Genomic DNA, 21843 nt, shown 5'->3' with positions numbered 1-21843 from the left:
TTAAATTATTTATGTAGGTCTGCCCCACATTTTCCTGCACATTCGTTTCCCAAATTCAGCTTCAGCTAAAGCAGTCGCCGAACAGAGTCAGCTAATGAAGCTGTCCCTACCTGCTGGGTCATAGTCCTTCTTTTGCATTTGGATTGGATCTCTGAAGATTTTGAAGAGGAGTGTGCTTGGCAAATGCTAATGGGTTTCAACTGGCCTGTGTGTAAATTTCTAGGTGTTGGGAGGGGAAAATTAAAGTACTTTGCAAATATTTTATAGAGCAAAAGATTTTCTGGCTCTTACCTTGTTTATAGATGAGAATTTCGTGAGTCATAGACCAGTTGCCGGCCAGATGAAAACTTAGCATGTCTTTAACTTGAGACCTTTAATTCGAGTCCTTTTCTTTTTCTACACCCTTCTATTGTGAGTGAGTTTAATGTATCATTAGAGACTCCATGGCCATCCACACACATGGGATAAATTAATCAATTCAGGGTTTTTTCAGTACTTTTGGGTCACAAAGATTCTGTCCTTGACTTCACTCTACCAATCTCCCCTGAGCTCTGTTTAATCTAGGCTTCACCTTTTGGACTTGTATGTCTTTGCGTTGTACAATATGAGCAGGAATGCTAAGTTAATTCGGTGGGAATCCCCCATCCTCCATAACTGATTACCTTTGGCATCTAGCTAATTAGGCTGTTCAGCTTCCATCATCCCCAGGTGATAACAGGTTACCCTTGACCTTGATGTTTCTCTTAGTAATTTGGGATTCACTGACCCCCTACCCTGACTTTAGCTATCAATTTCCACTTGCCCATGCTGTGTTCAGGGTTGAAACCACTCTCTCTTAGTGTAAAATTCCATTTCATTGGTCACTATACCTGTTGTGTTAATTGCCCCTCCCTTCCTTCAATAAGTCTTTGTTGCCATATTTTAGCAAGTGTGATTGAAGACTTTTCTTTGACTTAAGTCTGTGGTATAATGGAAAACCAATATATTGGTAGCATACTAGCAGAGGTTTAAGGACTGTTTTAAAATTCCAGCCATATAAAATAATAAGGGAATTTATCTCATATTCCAAATGATAGGGACAAAAAACAAACATTTTTTAAAATGAGAATGTAGGAGTAATTGTTAATGCCCATGCAAAGCTTTAAAAAATTGATGATTTGCAATTCTATGACGTAGTTGGTTGTAAGAAAGCCATATCCCTCCAGATCCCACCTTGAGTTAACGTGAAGCCATGGAAAGTTACTGCACAAATAACACTTGCCTGCCTAAGAAAACTCTTAGAAAGAAGCAAACATGCTTAGAAGAAAGGCACTAACATGTGCCTAGGCTTAATCCTGAAATGGAGGAGAATGGTATCTCCCCTGTCAACCCTCAGTGAACTGGGGATGGGAGTCCACTGACAGATGTCCCAATCTCCCGTAGTCTTGTGGGTTTGACAATACAGAGTTGTGGTCTCCTGAAATTTTTGGAGGCTTCCTAGTGAGACTCAGCTGCAGTAGCCCAGTTGTTATTGTGGCCTTTATTGAGTTGTCTTGGATCTCTGTCTCACTTTCACCTCCTGGCATTATCTTCCAAATGAACTACCAACAGCCAAATCCGTGTCTCAGGCTCTGCTTTTGAGGGAGCTTTGTTTGAACCCAAAGACTGTATTAGTGTACTACCTGTCGGTTGCTCTTTCAAAGAGACCTGTGTCATAGGTTAAAGAAAAGGTTGCAAATCAAATGCTTGAAAAGACCAAGAGGGTAAGAAAGACAAACTGAGACTCATTAAAAATTTAAGAGTGTATTTGAGCAAAAATTGATTAGAATTAAGCCGCATCCAATTTAGCAGATAGAAAGGAGCTTGAGGAGTTGTACAGAATGACAGACTTTGATAGGCAGAAGGGAGTGGGAACAAGGAAATTATATGAGGCAAAAAAAAGCAGGTTGGTTGTTGCAAAGTTACTTCACTTTACAGGCTGGCAGCGGTCTGTCAGGCAGATTACCTAACCAGTGCTGATCAGGTGATGGCTGATGAAGATTACATTTCTGGGAGAGCTGAAACTATTTCAGTGATGTGGGCCTTAGCCTAAGTGACTGCATTCCCTACCCGATATCTTGCTGATGAGGATTGTTGGGAGTAGGCTTAAATATGCCGAAACACGGAGACAGGAGTACTAGGCATCTCCTATTGATTGAGTGCCTGTGAGTTAAGGAAACATCCATGGATAAAACAGTGTGTTGTCTTCATTGGATTATATACTAACATAAAATGACCATTAAATCATCTTTGTAAACCATTTAAAGTGGCAATATTTAGGAGTTTTAATTAAAAATTTTCATGAGGCTATACCATAGTTGGGAGGCTTAAAAATAAGTATTTTTATAACAGGAGTCACTTTCATATTACTGATAAGTTTGGAATATTTTTTTTTCTTTTTTTTTTTTTTTTTTTTTTTTTTTTTGCTTTCTTCTTGGTCTACTTAGTTTCCCTAATCAAATGCCACTTAACTCAAGACTGATATTACTTCACACTGAAAGGAAAAGCATAACCAGTCCGTGTGGTACATGATGTATTTATATATTGATATGTTGCTGTTGTTTATTGGTGCTGAAGATAATCTCTTCACTGTCAGCTATAAACAAGGAATTGAATACAGGTTTGACTCTATATAAAGTCCTTCTCACCATTCACTGTCTATGTGACCCCTAAGATAGGGTAGGTGACAATCTATCAGGGACTTCTTTTGGGGGCCCACATTTGACAAAGGATTGGGGGGAAAAATAATGCAAAAACCACCACAAATCCATGTACATGTTTAAGATGGAACAAATAGTAAAGTGAAACAGCAGATTTGCAATAGATGCCTTAAAATAGTATCCAAAGCTTCCTGGCTCCTGCAGTCAGAACTCTGGAAGATGCTTTGACAAAAGCGCTGCCTCACACTCAGGTCTTGACAACAGACTAGACCTCATTTCTGAACTGCAGACCTGCATCTAACTGTCTAGTGGAAACTGTCCCTGGATCTTCCAGGCATCACAAATGCAATGTGCTTGACCAATGACCCATCCACATTTTCCCATGACAACCTGCTCCCTGTTATTTGGTTTTCACATGATGGAAGCATGACCCGCTCTTTCTTAGCTAATCACTTACCAAGTCTTTTCTATTCAGTTTATTTCATGAATTTTCTTTCACCTTCTTCTACCCTACTGCTGTTGACTAGTTTTTGGTTTGTATCTGTGATTGGAAATTGGTCAGTAACTACCTAACTGACCTATCTGCTTCGAGTTTGTTCTACTTTAACTTGATTGAGTCACATGAAATATTTTTTTTTTCTAAAACAGAGCTATTACTAACAGACTCCAATACATACTGAAGAATGGTTATAATATATACTGAATAAAGTGAATTATTCCTATGGGTGGACTTGCTTCAAAATTGTTACATGAGAATGTGCTCTTGCTCTCCTGCATTAACATAAGCTATTTTGAGTGAGGGAAGAAAGGACAAGAATGACAGAAATGCACTTAACAATATCTCAGCAAAACGACAGTCCAGATTTGAGTTAGGCGTGTGGTAGTGATACATGGATCTTCATTACCAAATTGATAGAGAAAGGTGTTGAATGACAGCTGACCTACAAGACTTTCTGCACAACTCACAGCTTTCCAAGGACTTCCAAGGCCTCTGCCTTCATATTTCCTTTATCCTCTAAAACCTTCCAATCTCAGAAAAATACATGGCTTTGAATATCTCCTTGTTTAGTGGAGAACTTGATGCCTTCAAAGCTTGTTTCACCGCATCCAGTTATTAAACAAATTGTTACTTATAATGGAGTTGGCGTAAGAAATAATAGATAAAATAGTAGTTTGAGGCACTTAGCATTTATAAAGATCTGCAGATGGGCTAAATAATATTTTCAAAATATTTATACATGATTGTAACTTTTCTATGCTCTCTAGTAACTACATGCTGTGAGCTCTGTTTTCACTTCTGTGAAGAATTAGTTGGGCTTTGGCTTGTAATATTTTAGATCACCTTAACATATGTACTCGAAATATCTGGTATGTCTTGTAAAGTTGTTCTATCATAGATTGTTTTTCTTGTCCTCAATATGTGTATTCTGTCTTTTAAGACACCTTTTTGGAAAAAGTTCTGTCTCATTTATCCACATACATGTACATGGAGCCTCACATAATTTGGCAAAGCAAATTTAATCGAATAGCAGAGTCATGTTTAGCCTATATTAATTTCAAGACATTAAAATTTATATTAAAAGGAATTTAAAACATTGGACAATGCTCATTCGATTGTTACTGTATATTTCTTTTCATTTGCATTTAAGAAAACACATAGGCAGGGGTGCAAGTTGGCTTAGTTTGTTGAGTGTCCAACTCTTGATTTCAGCTTAGATGATGATTTTGCCATTGGTGAGTTTGAGCCCTACATTAGGCTCTGTGCAGTGTAGTGCTAGCTTAGGATTCTCTCTCTTTCTCTAAATAAATAAATTAAACTTCAGGGGGAAAAGAAAACTCATAGACATTACAGGTTCCTTTTGTTCAGGCAACTGAAGGATGAGTGGTGACAGGTAAAAATGTTTTGTTACTTAATTACTGCATAAATTAAGTTTCTAAATGATCCTTTGGTTTCACACAGATTTAATATTTGCTGCCAAACACATAGTATAAACTTTGAGAAAATGAAAACTTATAAATTCAGGAATAAACTCTGAGGTCTTTGTTGGTCCATTGTTGGGTGTTATTCTCCTAGTTTCTAAGTGCTCTTACACTGAAAACCCTTGTCAAGCTTACAGAAGGGAAAATAGGTACTTAATGCCTTCCTGGCTCTTCTTCCTAGAACTCAATCTTCCATTGGTTTCTAATTTGTTAGTGTATCTTTGGACAAGCATAAGAGCCTCTGATTTTGTAATTACTTTAAAATGAGCAGAATTTCCATTTCATTTTAGAGCTATTTTGGAATTTGACTTTTTCAAATTTGAAAAAAAAATAATAGATTTTCTTATTTTAATTTTTAAATTATTTACTTGTTTTTGTGTCTTGAGGATGGATATTTTGTATATCTGAATATGGTCCTCAATTTCTGGTATCTTTATCAGCACACAAGTATTTTCTGTCCTATTTTTAATTTCTCTAAATGAGTTCTGGTAACATTTTGTACATTTGAGAATCAAAAAATGTTAGGAGCTATAAGAACCCCCCATTATTTTTTTTTTTTTTAAATTAGGCCTGCATAGCTTACGTTCTTTGGGCACATTCTCTCAGTTAACTAGGAATAGAACACCCACGTATTCCAGAACTACTCTGATCTCCATAAATAATTCAAATTGGCAAAAAAAAAAATTCTGTAATACTTTTAAAAATAAAGAACCATATTCAAATCTGAATTAACCCCCCCAAAATACATGTAGGATAGAATAGTTATTTCCAAAATATTGAGTATTTGAGAAAACTATTTAATTTTAGAGGCATTTGTATAATTGTTTTAGTAGGCAAATATTAGAGTAATTTTGCTTCTCCTGAATAAACAATGCCTGATAGGGATAATTGAGGAGTGGAGTTGATAGGAGTTGGCAATTTTTTTTTCAGAGTTTTAATATATGTCTTGGCTGAAATACAGAATGCCAAATCACATAGGTGATTGAAAATTAAAATTGAAATAACTAAAAATAACAATAAAACCTAATCACGGATATACTTAAATTTGTTGAATTATTTGTTATTTTGAAAGTTTATGCTCCCAGATTCCTTCAGGGTTTTTTTTGTTTGTTTGTTTGTTTGGTCTGAAAACCTTGATTTACAAACATTACAGTAAGGTATAATGCTATCTAGCCATAATGGTCTAAAAAATAAGACTATAGTTTTAACACCATTATATTATAGGCAAAAAGAACATACTTCTCTTCCTTAATTTTAATAAAAACAAATTTAAAACTGAGTTGAAGTTTCTTTTATCAATAAAATAGTTAGCTCCACACCTAAGAGTAAATACCTCAAATATTTTGTGATGTATTTACTCACTTTTAGCCGTTGTCTACCAAGATAACATGGATTTTACATTAATGTCAAAAGTCTTCCATAAAGCTTGTCTTCCTTCAACCTTTGGTTTTTGCATGGAAATAACAGGGAAGCATTTTCTTCTCTGTTAGGCCCATTACTTGGGCTTACACACTCACTCTGTACTTGACTTCTCTTCTGATGTGTCCATACCACTTGCCGGTGTGCCTTCAGTGGATTAGGAGTCCTATTCTGGCAAAGAAGGCAGGGGGCATGTGTTTAATTTTTGGCCTTCTCCTCAACTCAGAATCCAAATATAGTCGCATTCTATTTTTACAGTTGATGGCTCACGTACTCACCTTTTCTGTTAGCACAGAAACCAATTCAGAGCTGCTTCTGGAAAAGGAATCACCAGGACCCTGAGGGATGAGAAGTTAGGGGAGGTTAGGGGATGGTGCAGAGAGAGGCCAAGATGAGTTTTGACTCGTAAAATCAAGCAGTTATTTGTTGCAGCCACTAGGTGACACCATGGAAAGTTGTCAACAAAGTAATGATGCGCGTGCTGGTGCAGGTTCCTGAGCGTGTTACTGAGGGTGACCACACTCAAGCATAGCTTCTAATGTTAGCCATCTCTTGATTTGCTCATGGCTCTTGGCCTTTTTCTCCCCGAAATATAATGCCATGCTGTACTTGGTCTGTTGGGATAGGCCGCTTCCTTCAGTTTAAGTGGTGCTCTTACCAACTCACCTTCCTTACTGTTTAGACCTTTTCTTAAGCCTAAACACCAGTTTAGACCTCCCTTTCCTCACAGACACTTTATTTTAGGTGTCAGATTTCCTTTCCATGATAGTAGATCCCTGTGAAAGCATCCTGTTCTACTGTGGTCTCTTTACCTTTAAATCTCAGGGAACTATAGGTCAAAATTTCTGTTTAATCTCCTACAATTACATCTGTTATTTCTGTCTTATTTCCTGTGATGAGTGAGAAAAGGCAAAAACCTCAAGAAATAAATCATGGTGTCATCACCAGACGTTCTGTCAAACACTCTGGCAGGTTTTCTGCCCTCACCAGTTCCTCCCTTTCACATTCCATAATTTGTGTCTACTTACCTGTGTTTCTCCTGAAGAGTAAAAACATGGACACATAGATGCATATATACGTCCTGCCAGGTTAAGCACCTTTTTATACTTTTATGTGTATAGTGGTCTGGCCTTAGTCAAAAATTGCAAATTAAGTAAAATTATATTACATCGATATTTTTTATCTTTCTTCAGGGTCCCCTTGACAACTATAAATGGTTGCCTTCTACCAAAAATGGTTAATGTTCGCCACTAAAACAGATTTCATTGTCTCAAAGATAAAGAGATTGATGTAATCCATGATTGTAGGGAAGACATAACCAGATCTTTCAAGTTTACGGGTTTAGTTTGTACAAAGTGCTTCCTTTGGGTCACAGACTTGGGTGGCAGAATACTCACTGGGTTTACAGTCAGCCTGACTCTATTCCAAAATTCTGAGAAAACAAAAATTAAAAGAGGGAACAGAATAAATGTGCAATGACGAATGAGGATAGAAGTAGAAGCTGGACCAGGTCTCCCGGTTACTTGGACTCTACCACTTGGAGACTGAAATGAATGATGGGGTATTTACATTTAATGGGAGTATGCCAGGAGCTTGAACAATACAAATACTGAATTTTTAAAAAGGTATGCATAGTGAAATTTTAAGGGAAATTCCAGGAAAAAAGTATTGCAACTTCAACCTTTTTAAAAAAGGAAATGTGTTACATAACAAATAAACCAGATGTCATCAGGAGCAGGTGCCAGTGAAAGGTTTTACTACTGAATTCAGTGGAAGGAAGCATGCTCTGATCATTTCTTTCTGTGAAAAAGAGGCCAACCAGATACCTGGATTATAAGTCCATGGAGTCTGAAGTAAAATCCACAAGTGGAAGCGATTTAAAGCAACGGAAACTCGTCAAGTACTAAAATAAAACACTGGAAAAAGTAGGGATAATTATTTGCATATCCTAGAGAAGACTGTAATACATTAAATGAAAGATAGTTCAAGAGTTCAATTTTTCTATAACTCTAACTTGATTTGCAGTAAATGCTCTAATTTACCATAGTTTGAAAAACTGATGTTTGGTTTTCATGGCTTTTTTTGTTTGTTTGTTTTTTGTTTTTTAGAGTAACTTCTCACATTCTTTACATACATTCATACACAGGCACATACACATGCACACATGTGAAAGCACATACATACATACATACACATTTGTACACACTTACACACTAACACATCTCTAGATTTCCAACTTTACTGTGGTTGTTTACTGCCATAGTGGTGACAAATCACCTTTCATAGACACATGTCATTAATTTATACTGAAATAAGCTTGGGTATTTATCAAATGTTCAGGTCTAAAAAATAAATATTTCCAGATTCCTCACAGCTGTATACAATTGGTTTTAATGCCCAATCAGAAGGATTATTTGTGACGTTTTTAGCGATTTGCTAATAGTCTAATTTATTTTTTTTCTTTAGAAATGTAACTATTGTTTAGGAAGTAATTCAGAGTAGATAAATCACCAGTCTTGGGTTTGGGTAACCCAAGTGTTAAAATGAACAAATACCGCAATCTGTGTTTGATTTCTATGCTTTTCCTGTTATTTACCAAGTGTCTACTTCTGTGCCATAAATAATTTAGAGTTCAGAGTGAACTATGCCATTAAGTGCTAAAAATGTCCAAATCACGTTTATTTTATTTGTTAATGTTTCTCTCATATAATCAAAATCTAAAACCATTCCACTTGCCCTCTAATAAACAAAAGTGTGCCTAAAATGCTATTGTATGCTTTCTTGTGGCAAAGGGTAGAAGAATAAATTAAATATCCAGTATGATTGATTATAGAAGACTTTTTATGTGTATTCCTACTAGTGACAATGTAAAATTCTTGGTACATTCTATTCATAGAAGACAAACTATGTTTAATATATTTTTAATATATATTTAATACTCATATGTATTTTGAGTCAACTATATGTTGACTCAACTACATACCTTATACATAAGCCAACTACAATCCTTGAAAGAGTGAAATTTCAACTGAGTATTTCTTCTAACAGTGTCTTGGTAATAATTTTAAGTGTTCACTCTAGCACGTGGTGAAAAAGACCTAGCAGATTCCTCACTGTAATGGGAAACATTGTGTTCTTTTTTGTGGTGATTTTCTTATGCCAAAAAGCAGTCATGTCAAATGGTTTTGTTAGTTGTATTTATATGACCTTAAAACAATTGTCAGAGTAAAAAGATGGAATATGTAGACCACACCCGCATCTTAGTGACTGGGCAAATTGAGGTTCAAAAAGCTTTCATTTAACCCAAGTTATAAAGTAGACTTTAGCAGGTCAAGAATCAAAACATCAGGATTCTGATGGGGTGTCCTGGCCTTTCTCCTTTGTTTCCTCTTACAGAGAGGGTTTGTGAAATTCTAAAACACTTACCAAAAAAATACACTACAGACAAGTTTAAGATGTTAGTAAATGTGGATTAAAAACAGGTTTCTCTTTTGAAGTACTACTTACCAGTCAGTTAAATATCCTATACATTGGAAACACAATAGGAGAAATTCTTAAATTTCTTTGTTCAGACCAGAAACTAATTGAGAGGTTTAAAACAAATAGAGCTAGAACTTAGTCATTTATGTACGTGGGTTTATATTTGCTTTTGGTTTTTCCTCTGTATGTAACTAAAATAATTCACACCATTACAAAATCCTTGCTTGTTTGCCCTTTGGTTATATGTAGGTAATTACATATGATAGGGCTTTTGTGAGGGAATAACTAATGTTGCAGGGCTGTGATGATATATATAAGAAATTAATCTAGTCGCTGGCATATAGTAAGAGTTTAATAAACTACTTTTTAGTTAGTGTTATTTAGTGATTGAATTTACTGAATCATCATGTTCTAATATTACCTGATTCACTTGGACGGGTTACATGGAAAACCTTTTCTCATTCATATGATAAGGTCATTGCTAAAGAGAAAGAGACTTCTATACTATATGTGAACCATTTCTGTGCTAAGTAAGCCAAACACTATTGTAGGTGTTCTATATATTATTCCCTGTAATGCTCCCAAGGACCCTATAAGGGTATTAGTCACCCCCACTCCCCACCGTGTAAGCATGGACACTCAGTTCAGAGAGATAGACTCAAGGAGAACTCCACAGAAATATGAGAAAAGCTGATTTCAAACTTAGGTGTGCCCTCTCTAGAAGTCCATCTATTTTCTAGTCTATCAGGCAACCTTAAAATCCAACAGATCATGCAACTTTACAATTAAAAGAAGCATACTTTACTTATTGTAGAAAAACAAATTTTGTGTAAATGACACACTATTCCATTTCCATATGTCAACCAATATCAATGAAAAACAACTAGTTTCTAAATGCTAAGTCTGCTGGACCGTATAATAGGAGGTAGGACTTAGGAGTTCTTTTGGCCATAGCTACATGCTTTTGTACTCCTGTCTCCCAGTCAGAAGCCAAAAGCAACCCGCGTGCGTGCGCGCACACACACACACACACACACACACAGCACCATCTGCTTAATTCTCTGACAGAATAAAGCTTTCTTCATATGATGAGAATCATGCTTCCCTCTGCAACATGGCCCGGTCTCACTGAGGCCTTTTTAAGGATGACTGAAGAATGCATTTCAGCCTTCAGCACATTTCCTCAGGCCTTTCATGAGCCCTGCTCAGATAAGTCCAAATGTCCAAATGTCGAAAATCACTTCATAAAGAAATGTCTTTAGCTTTTACACGAGTGACATGATTAATAGTCTCCCTTTAATAGTATGTGCCAGGTAATAACGCTAAGCACTTTGCACACATTATATTATCTAACAGTAATAATAGCAGAATGCAATAGGTGCTATTCCTCATCCCTATTTTTCAAGTGTATAATTGCAAAGGTAAAGTAACAGAGTTAGAAGAAGATGATCCAGAATTAGAATGTGATAACACCCCTACTAATTTTGTTCTATCTTAGAAAGTTTGTGTAGGATAAGCAAACTGCTGAGCTGTTCAGAGGTGAGTCTAGGATCATCACCTTAAAGAATCTCCTCTAGAAACACCAGGAGTATTTTCTCCTTCTACATTCTCCAAACTTCTCCAAACAAGAAAACAGGCAATCAGATACCCTGAAAATAGAAATGTGTGATATAATTATTTCTTTGAAACTGTTAGCGTAAGACATTCATAATACTGAACATGGTTTCATGAAAGAAGATACTTGGTTTCATGAAAGAAACTCTGTTGGCATTTTCATTCCCATTTATTAAATGTGATATCTTTTGAGACCATAATGTTTGTGTAAAACAAAGGGAATAAAAATCTCCACAATCTTTACGCTCTAAAATTTACTATACATACTGTCAGAAACTTTGTAACTGATGATATAAAAACCTTTCTAAACTTTAGTTATGATACATGTTGTTTGGGAAATTTTGGGCTTGTTCTATTAGTGCTCAGATGGTTGTAATGAAGACAGCTGCTGGGGAGATTTGGCAGGTGTACAAATGAACTTAGAAACGTACGTGTTTATCACTTAGAAGCTGCACACACCTACTGTTTTTCTTCGCCAAAAGATAACAATTCCACATTTTATAGGCAATTGTCTTTCCTTTTTTGTCCCAGAGGCTCACCAAAATTCAATAAGTTTATTTTAGTGAAAACCACCTTGCTGCACTCAGCATCTTGCCTAAGCAAATTTCCTTAAAATAAAATGAACAGGAGCCATTACTGCACAGTGAACAAAGCCAAAATGATCACAAGCCCATTTTTTTCCAAATGAGCTCATTACTATTAATTTCTCCTGTCCTTAGAGAATATTTGGAAAAGCAAGTTCATCAGGAGAGGGAAATAAATGTAAAAGCAAAGTTGGTAAAAATATCTCTCACCTTCAAAATTGCATCTGAAGTAAGGCAATCCCATAGGACACTAACTCTCCATGGCATAGGCTCTGAATAGATAATTCAGATGATTAGCTGTGCCTGATTCTCAGAGCATACATGGATGTTTTGACACTGGTATCAAAGAGAAGCTAGATGTTTGTAGAACGACCTCAGTAAATATGCATAATGCAACAGATTTCATTCTCAAGAAACCTAAGAGTTTCCCTCCTTGGAAATCTAGAGAAACTCTGCAATTAGGACTATCACAATAAAAGCCAAATGTTTAAAATAAATGAAAACATTTAAAGATTGGCTCTCTTGGAGCCAAGTTCTTGAGCTGTCCCTACCAAGATGGGGAAGACTTTATAGACTACCTGATGGGACATGGGGCTGGAAGGCAAGGCATTATGTGAGAAGAGTGAGGTGATTAAAGCATTTCATCTCTGATAACTCCTCACACTTTTCTTTTGAACTTCACCTCCTCCACTTAATAGCTGTATGACATTGTAATTCTATTCAACACATAATAGTCTCCATTTTTAAATGAAAAGATCATTACAGTTACTACTTTATAAGGAATAAAATATTAAATGTGAATAGCCTAGGACAGTATCTGGTGCACAATCAGATACAAAACATGTTGGTAATTATATAATGGTATGAATTTGAACTTTATTTTCTGTCATCTCTACGTTCCCTCCCAAATGGAGAGTATAGTAAGTTACACATAAATGTGCTTCTCTGCCTTCGAAAAGACTAAGCAGGACCAGGTGGGGTTTGGAGCCACAAAGTGGGTCAGAAGGCAGGCTGTGCACACAAGTTTTTGAAGGAGATTGTTCTTCTTTTTCTATGAGCTAAAATCTTCCACACTTTCTCAATGTACAGGGATAATAAATCACCTAATCTAAGATCAGGAAAATGAATAAGATTGTTTGGCTTGACTTTATCTGAGACATGGTTCATGAAGCAAAAAAGGATTTTATCAGCTTCTACACGGTCTGACCTTTTTCACTAAGATGGAAGAACAAATAGCGATTTGGGGCTATTTACACCATGTTTAGGCAAGTGAGTGCATGAGCAGAGGGTGGGGACAGAGAGAGAAGGAGACTCTCAAGCAGGCTCCATGCTCAGCAGGAGCCCAAGGCGGTGCTCAGTATCACCCCCTTGAGGTGATGACCCGAGCCAAAATCAAGAGTCATACCTTGAACTGACTGAGCCATGCAGGCCCCCCATACCCTCTTTTACTTTATACTTCTGTTAGCCTGCAACAACAGGAAGCCACTGAAAATGGGGGGGTTGTGGTCTCTGGTTATTACTTACACATGGCACTTCAATTCCATTAATATTGTCCCCTCTCCTCCTCTTCTTCACTTGACTCCACCTCTCCTTCTCCTCTCCCATTATTTGTCTTTCCCTCCTTTTCTCTCCCCCTCCCATCCCTCTCATTTTCTTTAGTCTCCTCCTCCCTTTCCCCCTCTCACCTCCCCGTGACCCTCCTCCCTCTCCATCATCTGTCCGTTTGTGATTATTTCTTTGCCAGCAGAGGTAATTTTATCATTATCAAAACTTCTTGTGGCCCTTTTTCCTGGTGAGTTGACTTAATGATAGGCCAGAAAAAAAAGCCATACACCCAAAACTAGAACCATTGGTGTTGAGTTGTGTCTGAGTAATGCTGTCAATTCTTTAAGAATGGAAATACACTTTGCAAAGAAATGGTGGCTACTTTTCAATAGGATTCAAGCTGTGAAAGTTAATAGAAAATGAAAAGCTGGAAAGTATTACTTGATTTAAAAGCCACTGATGCTCAAGTATTAAGAGAATGTCCACTGAGGACCCGAGTGTTGAATTCCTAGGTAGAAAATTGTCATTTTAACATTTGACTTAGAGTGCTTGAAATTAGAGTTTAAATGTTTATATACCTAGACATCGCTAATTTCAGAATTTCAAAGCAAATCAAATGCCCTCCACCAAACAAAGATGTGGTGATTCTTCGAATATATTTACACTTATCTTTATTTTGTAATACTTAAAATTTAAAGATCACAAATGACCTTCTTAGCCTGTCTGACAACGATTGCATTACCAATAATATCAAATGTTAAGCATGAAATACAAATATCTATCCTGCGCTGCACACTTCCTTAACATGTCTGGCAGTTCCCTTAAGAAGGCCATGAAGAACACCTTGCTGGAAAAACCTTTGTTCCTCACCAACCAAAACATAAAGAGGGTTCTGAATAATTGATGTAAAGCTGTCAATTCATATACCCTAATGTACTCTATAAACAAGAATGCCATAATAGTTAAAAGGTTGAACTCACTGGCTTTTCTTTAGGCTCAAACATTTTACCTTGGCAAAATATCCCAGCAGTAGCCAAAAACCATTGCATGAAGGAAGATATCCGAGATCATGTAATAATCAAAACTCAGAAGTTTTTTTAAAGATTATTCCTCATATGTAAGCCTTCTAAACATTAATTTGCTTGCATTTTCTCCTTGGACATCAAAAATATACATAAAATGGGAACCTTTTCAAAGAAACAGATTTCAAACTACAAAAATCTAGTTTTTTAAAAATTCAATTCATTGCCACACTAGTTGGTTTTTCTTGCATTAGTGTATTTCAAAGGGCAGCCATTGTTCCTCAGCTATAAGCAAAGTACAATATACAGCTTTTGCCTAACTTCCTGGGTAAACCACATTCAAGTCCCAATAATACTTCTACCTGATTCAAGATATTCAAACAACAAAGTCTTAGTAATAATATTAGAAGAAAGCTGAACAGTGTTGAGGAAATGTTCAGTGTGGTAAGATTTTGTTTATTGGAGATTATTATGGTTCAATACAAAGTGATCAGAGGAAGTGGGAGAAAAATATGGGTTCTAAAGAGGAAGTCAAGATAGAGCAGTATGTACATGAGTAGGAAGAAATGTGGCTTTCAAGCTTTTGACCACAGAACAGAGCCAAGAAATACATTCTACTTTATCATCTAGTAACACCAGTATGAGTACACACATGTGTGCATGGGAAGAGCAAGAACTAAAATGTGTATGAAATAACATGAAATATATGAGCTATAATCATGAAATAACACCATTTTTATATGAGACCTATTCTGGTATTTCCTAATGTGTTCTAATCAACGTCCTTTTCTGTCGTCCTTTTCTCCATCACTTGTGTTGGGGCAAATTTTGTCTTCCAAATTTTAGCTGTAACCTGTGCTATGTATTCCAGAGGGTAGTATATGCTGCATCTGCATCTGGGATTTCTTGGTTCTGCTCTGGGGCTTTTGAACCACCCCTGCTTGAGAATAGATAGAAATGCCATCAACCTTTGTGAGAAGCATAAAAAACAAAAACAAAAACAAAAAACCCTATAAGGTAACACATTTTTGGAGTAACCCTTGACCGGGGGCAGGAACCAGTGGAAAAAGCACTCTTATCTTTCATTCCTCTTCTAAGCACATGACTCATAATGTTCTAGAACTACTCTAGAGGAATTTACCCCTAGATGCCTATAGTGATGATGAGAATACCAGTTCTGTGGGTTGGTTTGTTCTTCTTTCCTGTTGTACTACTCTCAGTCTCTGACAACTATTTCTTGGGATCAGATTACAAATAAACGACTTGCTGGTATATTCTAACCTGAACTTCCACTTTTTTGGGGGGTTAGAAGAGAGGTACCCAGGCTAACTTACCACTTGATTAAAATATTGCTGGTCATAAATTGGTTTAATATTAATTTGAAAAACAGTGATCTGGACCTTGGGAAACAGGAGAACCCAAGTGCAAAGAAGGACTCCTCGGTGATGGTGTAGGCAAAGAATTCTTAGATCGATTAGAGAAATCTTGTGAAATACCCAATGATGAATGGTATTCAAAAGTCCAAGTGTAACATGTCTAATAGGAAAGTATTCTCTCTTTGGTGTATATCAACACCGTCCTCTGATGCCTCCTTTTGTTATTTCATAGAAACCTAAAATGTACGTTGTGTCTTTAAATTTAATTCATCAAATATTTCTTGAGTTTCTACAATGATAAAGGCTGGAATGTTTGTAGAAAAGGACCAGAATGTATCTTACGCCTTTCAGTGTTAATAAGGAATTGAAGTCATGTGGGCATAGCTGATGGCTTCAAACTTGTTTTATGGGAAATTAGGATTTTGGAAAGGAAATAGAGAAATTAGCACTGCATATTTCGGGTTAGAGAAGAGATTTAAACAAAATTAGATGGCTAAAGTAAAAATTTACAGTAAAGTAAATATACAGAAAAAAGGGGAAAACCAGAAACAGACTAACCAGAAATAGCAGAGCAAGTGTCAGGAACACAAATTTTAGCGTGAGATTCTTAGACACAAATACCTAGGGAGTGAGAAATAAGTTTACCATGAGATGTTATGATAACAGTGCATATCCACATAGTTGTTACCAGGCTTCCCTCATCACTCAGAAGGTGTGCTGGCTGTGCAGAGTTCCCTTCTATGAATTGATAGCCTTACCCTTATTGCCATATAGTCAATCTGATGCTTCATTCTTTTCTATGGATCTGTAGAAATTATTTTTACATATTTTGAAGAGTAATCTGTCAGTTATGTGTGTTACAGATGAAGGAGCCTTACTTCATTAGTATTCCAAAAGAGTTCCAGTAGCATCTGACAAACTCTTCATTTGCCAGGCTGAAATGAAGTCAAAAATAGATAAGGACCCTTAAAGGGGGCACTATTTTAAGACATTTTATCTCCTGTTGGTCAAAGGGTACAAATTTCCCATTTTAAGATGAATAAGTTCTGGGAATCTAATGTACAGAATAGTGAGTATAATTATCAATATTATAATACTTCAAAGTAACTAAGAGAATAAATCTTAATTGTTCTCACCACAAAAAAAAAGAAGTAGTAATTATGCATTGTGATGAAGTTCTTAGCCAACACTATGGCATGTAACTGTTTGGCAATATGTAAGTGTATCACATCAACATATTATACACCTGAAACTTAAATAATGTTATATATTCCACTATATTTCCATGAAGCAAAAAAAAAAAAAAAAAAAAAAAGAAAGAAAAAAAAGTTGTATCTCTTGTCCAGAAACAAAACATCCAAGAGTTAGCTACACAATATGCTAGATACTAGGATACAAAAGCACACAAGACACCATAGCAGTTCTCAGAGGGTTTTCAATCAGGTAGAAGAAATCAATATTTATAAAATTAAAATTAATAAGGTGTGATAAATTAATACAATATACTAAGCGAGTACAGAGGATGTGGTGACTAATTTGTTTAAATGTGTTCAACTGGTTAATGAGTTACCTTGAGAAGTACTGAGATCCCAAGTAGAGAAGCAATTCAAGCCAAATATGATTTGGAATCCAATGCTTTTGGATGTGTACCATAAAAACAATTGTTTAAAAGCTCAGTGAGTTTGAAACAGCAGAGTCTAAGATAGTTGGATTTCCAAGAACATGTTTGCTTAATGCATTTCATTCTTGAAGTCCAAAAAAAAACACCCCAAACCATGGACTCAATAGCAATTAAAGTAAACAATTATCTTGTTCATATTATGCCTTGTTTGTCAGTATGATTGATCTTCTAAACCAGGAGTTGGAAAACAATGGCTCATTGGTCAAATCCAGCTAGCTGCCTTTTTTTTTTTTTTTTTTTTTTTGTAAATAAAGTTGTATCATAACACAACCATGCTCCTTAATTTACATATGTTTTATGACTGTTTTCACAACACAAGGCCAGATTTGAAGAACTGATTAAGACTGGCCCACAGATCTAAAATATTTACTACTGTGTTTTTTACAGAAAAAGTTTGCTGAATGTTACATCTAAATGATCACCTGTTGCTCATGTGGAAGGGGCATTATTGGGTCAAATGTTGGAATAGATTATTTTGGGTCAAATGTTGGAATAGATTATTGTGTACTTTATATCATACTTTAAAATGTTGTATTTTTTTTCATTTTGAGCAAATTGTTTTATAATGTAGATAAACATATTCTTACCTGTTAACAAATAACTGATAAAATTCTCAGTGTAATCCAATTCAATTGGATCGTGTATGTTTTTTCTTCCAACCTAAAAATTATGTTATAAATCTACATATTACTTGGCTTTCACCACTTGTTCCACTCAAAAATACATTTAAATGGATTAGGAACAAGAAGTGACATTGCTATAGCAACAGAACCTATATGATGAGGTAATGCTTGCTAGATATTTAATGTTACATTAATGAGAATTCTGCAACATTATTACTCTTGGAGGGTCAGTAATAAATTTTTTATTATCGTATGAGTAGAGAGATACTATCTTCTCTTTTGCTCTTATACTGATTGATCTGGCCAAGCTTTGTGAACAATTAAATTCTGGGGTGTATTTTGAAGGTGGAGAAGAAAGTATGAATTGGAAACTCTTTTTTAGCAAAATAGCTAAGCTAAAATAACTCTTTCTAATATTAGAAAAGTCCATTTATCTAAGCCTCAGCATTCACACAAATTCTCTCAAAACAAAATGTTTTTCCTAGAAATGAGAGACCTGGATCTCTGGTGGGCAGCTGCAATAGTCAGCCTTCCAAATGGGTTCTGATTATTCTTATCTGATGGCATTCACACCCTTGTGTTGTGCCCTCTGCACTAAATAGGGCAGACTCAGGTTAGTAATAAAAGACATTGAAACTTCTACCTTACTCTCGGGGACTGCTCACTTCACCGAGTAAGGCAAGTTGGAAGAGTAACCTTAGAGGAAGATCCTTGAGCTCCAATGAAGTGTTCAGATAATTACAGATATTTTGACTAGAATCTCATGAAAGGCTTTAGGCCAGAACCACTCAATTATGCTGTTCCCAAATACATAAAAAACAGCAACTAGAAGAGGATGTTGATATTATTGATGATATACCATATTAGCCACTATGTTCAGGGATACATTGTGAGACACAATAGATAATTAATGCAGCAGCAATACCCCATCTTGAACAGTTGTCGAGCCCTACCTCACTGAGAGAATCTGCCCATCAGCCTTTGGCAACCCTTGGAACAGAAAGTCCCAAACCAAAGATTTTACAGTAACATCATTCTACCTAGATAGAAGCCCCCTTCAGCACAGATTTAACCCAACCAGAGTGCCTAGCTAAATGCCTGAACTGATGCAGTGGGAAATGTTTTCATGTGGGAGACTGACAAAGAATGTTTACTCATTTGAAACCATGTGACATTGGGCATGACACATAACTTCCAAACATCATTTCTACAAAATTGAAATGAATATTTGCCTTTTTCAAAGTGCTATGAGGGGCAAGTAAGGGAAGGAAACACATGTGATAATGTTTGAAAACAGTGAAAATAGCCCACATCAGTAATTGCTAGTCCTTGACATCTCATTTATAAGGTAATAGCTCCTACTTGTTTATTTGTAAATATCAATAAGATGGCCCTTTTTCAATGGTTTGAATTACTGGAAATATGTGTAGCTCAGAAAATACTCTTCCATTCTTGATGCTTCTTACTCTGTGAGTACTTGATTTTATTCAGTCTCAGCTTTAACTCTGAAGACACAGAAAGGATGCTTTCCTTTCCTATACCAATTGTCCTCATGTTTCTCCTCCTAACCACTTTTATGCTGGCCTGCCATATTTATCCAGTGTGAGAAGATCCTGTACTTCCTGTTCTTATTCATCTGTGCTATGAACCACCCACGTTAAACACCCCTAAAGGATAAAAGGAACACTCTTTTTTAGTATATATTACTCATACCATCACGAATATAAAAGAAATTTAACTCTTAGTAGCATTAATTCAACTACTTTATTATTTTATGTAATATAATAATATAAATACCACTAACATTTATACTTGGTACCAGACCAGATTCCAAGTGTTGGGAGCATAGCTGTGAGTAAAGCAAAATCCCTACTTTTATAGGGTTTTTAGTTTGTAGTGACAGGTTGTAAATGAACTGTATAAAGTATACAGTATAATAAATGATGCTATTGATAAAAAGAAAAAAAGGGAAGATTTATAGGGGTACCTAGAAGGTGCAGTTTTAGATAGAGTTACCAAAAGTCTTCATAGAAGGGTGACATTTGAGCAAAGATTTGGCGGAAGTAAGAAGTGACCTGTGGTTCTCAAAGTAAGGGTGTTGCCATCACAGAAACTACCAGCATATAGACCATCATGTGGAAACGTGTGTGATTTGTTTGGAAAGAGAAAGAAGATCAATGTGACTGAAACAAAATAAGAAAGGGGAGATTGTAACAGGTGACACCAGAGCTTTTAACCGGAGTCAACATTTTCCAGTAATTTGGCTTGTGCATGGAATGGTGTGGAAAGTCACAGAGGGACTGAGCAGATAGTAGTTCTAACCTGATTCGTGTTTTATAAGATGGACTCTAGTAGTTTTAATAAAAATAGAGTGGTGGGGCCCATGACAGATGCGGAGTGATGGGTGAGTAGACTTGGGCATTAATATGGGTAAGTAATGATGACCACTGGGACTAGGGTGGTACAAAAATTTTTAAAGGGGCAGTGAAAAAAATGGTCAGATACCAGATGTATTTTGAATGTAGAGCTGAAAAGACTTACTGATTGATTGAATTAGTGTAGGAGAGAAAGAGGATGCTTAAAGATTTTTGGCATGAGAAACTGAAGGAATGGGATTGCCTTTAAGTGATAAGTAGGATGTCAGGAAAATCTACTTTGGGAAGACTGAAAATAAGAAGTTCATTTTGTAATAGGTCACTTTTAAAGTGCCCATTAGACTATTAGATAACCATGTAGAAATGTCAGGTAGACAGTCGTCCATGTTGGGAATTAATGGATTAGGTACGGATTAAAGATATTTCTTTATTTAAATCTTGGTAAATTATAATCTTGAAAGTTGACATTTCATTGTTAAAAGGTGTGGAATAAAAAGATAAAAGGTATAAAATTGAGTTCAAAACACTTGTATTTCAGAAATAGGCAAGTGGAGAAGATACTGGCAAAAAAGCTTGAGAATGAGCAACTTGTTACTCAGAAGAAAAATCAAGACAGAAAGGCATCTTGGAAGCCAAGTGAAGACAGTGTTCTAAAGGTGAGAGACCCATGAGTTGTCAAATGCTTTCAATAGGTCAGTAGATGGAGGCATAAGAAAAGGAAGGCAAGGGTAATTGGTGACATTTACAACAGTAATTTCAGTGGAATTCAAAGCACAAAAACCTCAATGTGGTGTTTTGAAGGTTGAATAAAGGAAAATAATTTAGGTGCTGGTGAGGACAACTGTTGTGAGAAGGTTTGCTTTAAAGTAAAGGCAAAAATCCAATACAGTGACTGGGGAGAGGATAGAGATCCAAGGAGAATTGTTGTAGCATAGGAGATACTTGAGAATTTTTTCTGTTTATGAGAAAATCTCAGAGAAAAAGACCATGACAGACCAGAGGGAGATTTGTGGAAACAATGTGCTTGAGTGGTTTAGAAACAGGCACACAAATGGAAGAGTTGGTCACTGGTCAGAGTACCGATAGTTGATAGCAACAGACATAGTTCAAGCCTAGGTGTAGAGAGGTGGGTGGATATATTTGTTGGAACATTTTGAGGTTCTCTTCTTAATACTTTGGCTTTCTCAGAAAAATAGTATATTAAGTCATGGACGGAGAATGAGCTTGAGAGTGTAGGTGTTTAAGATTTGAGGAGAGAGAAGATGATTTGAAATAGCATCACGGAAAAGGAGAGAGAAGGTGCATTGTGCATCATTAAAAGCTCACTTGATCTTTGTGATCATATTTCAAGTGATAGGTTGTATTTTTCTCCAGCATGTTCAACTGCACATCTGGGCAGGAGTGGAAAGGGAGACAAGTTGGAAGCAAACAAGCTGCACTCTGGCACTGCCAAAAGAATAGAGCAG

Source organism: Panthera tigris, chromosome A2 (assembly GCF_018350195.1).
Source record: "Panthera tigris isolate Pti1 chromosome A2, P.tigris_Pti1_mat1.1, whole genome shotgun sequence".
Classification (NCBI taxonomy): Eukaryota; Metazoa; Chordata; class Mammalia; order Carnivora; family Felidae; genus Panthera; species Panthera tigris.
The sequence above is the reverse complement of the archived record's forward strand: the minus strand, read 5'-3'. Positions refer to the sequence as shown.